At 30.3% G+C, this 5,000-nt stretch overlaps 1 protein-coding gene across 3 annotated transcripts in view; it reads left to right on the top strand.

Annotated features, from left to right (window-relative positions):
* LOC147467690 (uncharacterized) overlaps positions 1-5,000 on the top strand; it is a 15,017-nt gene that overhangs the window by 676 nt on the left and 9,341 nt on the right. The window lies entirely within an intron of this gene.

Here is a 5,000-nt window from a genome sequence, read left to right as displayed (position 1 = left end):
TTGTTTTTGTGTCGAATTTAATATGAGAGAGAAAAGAGACGTCGAGAGTGATGCTTCAGGAAGAGGAGTAAGAGGAAGAAGAAGGCGAGGAGGAAGAGAAAGAGAGGAAGAAAAATAATAAGTGAAGGGGTTAGAAAGAAGAGGAGGAGGAGAGAGGAAGGGGAAGAGATGAAGAAGGCTAAAGGAAGAAGAGAAGGAAGATGGGAGGAAGAGAAAAGATGAAGACGATGAAGAAGAAATAGGGGAGGAGGAGAGGAAGACGATGAAGAAGAGGAAAAGGAGGAGGAGAAGCAGAGAAGAAGAGGATGATGATGAATGTGAAGGAGAGGAAGAGTAAGCGAAGTAGAGGATGAAGGAGAAGGAGAAAGAGGAAGAGAAGAGAAGATAATAAGAATAAGAAGGAGGAGGAGGAGAAAGAAGATTGAAGATAGAAGAGGACAAAAAGAAAGAGGAGAAGAGCTGCTGACGAAGGAACATCAAAACAAAAGAAGAAGAAAAAAATACAAGAACGTCGAAAATATCAGAAAACCTTCACTCAAAACGTTATTTTTTAGTCACATTTTTTTCTTTTTTTTCGTTAGTGTATCTTTGTGTTTAATAATATTTTACAGTGAAAAGTAAATCAACGCGAAGTGAATAATCTACAATGATTGAATTTGTGCAAATTTGAAAAAAAGAGAGAGAGAGAGATAGAGAGAGAAGGAAAAAATATTCTAGTTAAGTATCATAAAAGTGATAAATAATAAATATAATAAATAGAGATGATATAATAAAAAAAAAAATAATGATAGCGTAAGGCCGAGTTTAATGCGAGTTGAATTACGATAATATAATAATTGGAGAAAAAAAAAGTTAGAAAAGATTTCTTTAGACATAATTACATTATTATTATTATGACTCATTATTGGTGTTATGATAACAATGATAGTGATAATGGAGATGAGGATGATAATGATGATAGTAATAGTGATATGATAATGATAATATCTATAATGGTTATTACAACAATGATGGAAATAATAATGATGATAATGATAATATCTATAATGATTATTACAACAATAATGAAAATAATAATGATGATAATGATGATAAGAATGATGTTACAGATAAAGATGATAATGAAACCAACAACAATAGCAATAACCACAACAATGATTATAAAAGTAATAACAACATAATGGTGATGATAGTAGCATTAATAGCAAAAATGATGCTTATTATTATTATTATCATTATTGTTATTGTTGTTCTTGTTGATATTACATATACTATTTTTTCATCATCATCATTATCCTTATTTCTTTCATCATCATCATTATCATTAGCGTTATCATTATTGTTATAGATATTGATAGATATTGTTATCATTATCATTATTATTATTATTGATATTATTGTTATTATCATTATCATCAGCATTAGTATTATCATAAGTATTATTAGTATTATTAGTATTAGTATTATCATTATCATCATTATCAATGTTATTTCTATTATCATCACTAGAATCTTTACTACTATCATTATCATTATTATTTTGCTTATATCGTTAACCTCTCAAACTAAAAATAGTCGAGTTTCGAGTCCATACCAGGAAGGATGATTATACATCTATATCTATATATATCTATATATCTATATATATCTATATATACATATATATCTATATATACATATATAGATATATATCTATATTGTTATACATCTATATCAATACGTTTATTGTCATTCCGCATTACATAATATGGTACTCTTCTTTATGTGACGTTCATTGTGTATCATAAAAGATAATGGTATACGACTTATTATTACGAATATCAGAAGGTTCACTATAATGCAACGGCCATTATCATGATGAATAGATAGATATGCAGATATGATTAATATAAATTGAACGGTCGATAGACAGATAGGTAGATGCATTCATACATACATATGTGCATATTTACACACGTATATATATATATATATATATATATATATATATATATATATATATATATATATATCCATACTTAAATCGTGAATATTTATATCAAATAGAAATGACAATACAGACTGCACAAAATGAAATGATAATAATGATTATTATAATAGTAATACAGAGCGTAATGGTGTTAATATCAGTAATGATGGATATTATAATAACAATGATAATGGTAATGATAGATGAAATTAATGATGTTATTGATGATAATACCAATAATGATCAGAAAATACTAATGATAGTAATAATAATGTCAACAAGAACAATAACAATAATAGTAATAATAACGACAACAATAACATAACAACAACAATAACAATAATAGTAATAATAACGACAACAATATCATAACAACAACAAATATTATGTTAGTGATAAAATAAAAGCAAAAATATTTTCTCACCTTCTCCTCAGAGCGAGTTCCCAAGACGGTTCGGGTGAAAGAGAAAGTTCTACCTTACTTGTCTTTTGTACCGGCCAGTTACCATCCCTTTTAACTTCTAAGTCTATTCTTGTGTCCGCTGTTGCTATGCTATTGTGTCTGTGCGTTCCCTTTTTTTTATATAGATCGTCCTTTTTTTGTTTTTTAGGAAGATTATATCGATTTGGGATCATAGGTGTTCTGAATTCGTTCGTGAATCGAGAGAGAGAAAAGGGGGTTTGTTTACGCGATCAGCTGATCGTTGTGAAGGAGGATCGTGTTTTGGTTTTTGCACGTGGTGGGTGTCAAGGTGTGTGAATGGCACATGTTGCAAAACTGAATTGAATGTTACTCTCCTTTTTCTTTTCTTTTTTTGGACTTGTTGCCTTTTGAATATTGCTGTATATTGTTTTTTATCATGTTTGTATAGGGAGAGGATGAGGGAGGTAGGGAGGTAGGGAAGGAGGGAGGGAGAGAGGGTAGGTAGGTAGGGAGGGAGGGGGGGAGGGAAAGAGGGTGGGTGGGTGGGTTGGATGCAGAGTGAGAGGGAGAGAGAGAGAGAGAGAGAGAGAGAGAGAGAGAGAGAGAGAGAGAGAGAGAGAGAAAGAGAAAGAAGACAGAGAGAAAAAGAAGAAAAAAAAAGTTAAAGTGAGCGAAAGAGAAAGACCAACAGACAGACTCAAATAGGAAATACAGTCCCCCCCCTACCCCTAACCCCCGCCCCCCCTCACACACAAACTTTCACAACCCGGAAAAAAAAAGAAAAAAAAAATCAGAGAAGGTACACAATACTGCAATACCTGTATCCTTACATCGACCTTATTCACCCAGACTGACCTTCTCGTGCATTCCCCAAGCCCTTCCCAGACAATGCAACAACGCCCCCACAAGGTTAATAGATTCATAATATCTCGGTACAGACGGTAATAACATTCTCTCCAGACAGCTAGCGACCTGTTCAAGGTCATCGGTCTCTGCAACTATCCGGGAAAGGTCAGAGCTGTTCCTCACGTCGGATTCCAGGTCACAGGTCACAGGTCATAATGATCGTCTCTCTTCTGTGCTGCTGTTTTTTTTTTTTTTTTTTTTTTTTTTTTGCGTTTTTTTTTTTTTTTTTTTTTTTTTTGCCATTCATTGCTTATGATTTGATTTTCTTTCTATATTTGTTTGTTTTCTATCGTTGCTTTTAAATGTTTATTTTTCAATTTCTTTTTTTATTTATTTCACTTCTTATTTCACATTCTTTTTTTCTTATTTTACTTTTCATTCTTTCCATTATATATATATATATATATTTATATATATATATATATATATATATATATATATATATACATATATATATATATATATACATAAATATGTATATATATATATATATATATATATATATATATATATATACATAAACTCTTTTTGTTTTATTTTTACCATTTATTACTTTTTATTTTTTTTTTTCTCTTTTTTTATAAAGTAGCTTAGATTTTTAGCTTTAGTTACATTTGCCTCTTCCTCCGCCATTGAGCCAGATAAGCTTGTAGAAAATATTAGAATACTGTTACTTTTCTTTTTTTTCAATTTCATTCATCTATTTTTTTATTATTATTATTATTTTTTTTTTTTTTTAGCTTGTTCGCTTATTCTTTCGCTCGATTTGCCTATTATATATTCGCTTTTTTATCCTTCGTTTGCTTATTCAGATATTTGCTTATTTCTTGGCTTTTGTATATTTTATTTCTTATTCTTAAGTACAAGTAATTACGCAAAAAAAGAAGAAAAGAAACGAAGTATATAAGGATATAGAAAAAAAAATCAGAATTCAAAATGAAAGGAAATACGGCCATAAAAGGATGATAAAGAAGGATAAGAATAAAGATGAAGAAAAAGAAGAATGTGAAAAGAAAATGAGAAGAGGAGAGGAAATAAAAGAAGAGAAACAAGATGTATGGAAACAAGAAGAGGAGAAGAAGGAGAAGAAACAGAAGAAAACAACAACAACAAGAGGAAAAAGTGATGAAGGGGAAGAAAAATAATAAGAAGAAAGAACGAAAGAAAGAAGAAAAAGAGAAAGAAGAAGAAGAAGAAAGAAAGAACGAAAGAAAAAAGAAAGAGACAAAAGAAGAAGAACGAATGGAAGAATGGGAAGAAAATGAAAAAGAAGAATAAAACGACACTATAGCAGAAGAAGTTGCAGAAGATGAAGAGGAGAAAGAAGACGAAGAAATAAAGAGGAGTAGGGGAAAGAAATGAAGTATAAGAAGGTAACGGAAGAGAGGACGACGAAAGGAAGATGAAGAAGAAGCAGAAGAAAGAGAAGAAAATAGAAATCGTGATAAATAGTCGAAGGAAAAGAAAGAGAAAATGGAAAGCAGAAGAGAAGGATCAAAAACAGAAGAAAAAAGATAAACAAAGAAAAAAGAGCTAGGGAAAGAAGAAAGAAAATCAAGAAATAAAGACAGGAAGGAAAGACGAAGAAAGAGAGGAACAATAAAATAAATTAAGGGAAAGATAAAAAAAAGAATAATTAACAAAACAGAGAAGAAGAAGTAAAATAAAAAGAGAAAAAAGAGACTAAAAGATTCCTTCAAT

Source organism: Penaeus japonicus, unplaced genomic scaffold (assembly GCF_977035675.1).
Source record: "Penaeus japonicus unplaced genomic scaffold, GWHDUDI00000001_assembly GWHDUDI00000034, whole genome shotgun sequence".
Taxonomy (NCBI): domain Eukaryota; kingdom Metazoa; phylum Arthropoda; class Malacostraca; order Decapoda; family Penaeidae; genus Penaeus; species Penaeus japonicus.
The sequence above is the reverse complement of the archived record's forward strand: the minus strand, read 5'-3'. Positions and strand labels throughout refer to the sequence as shown.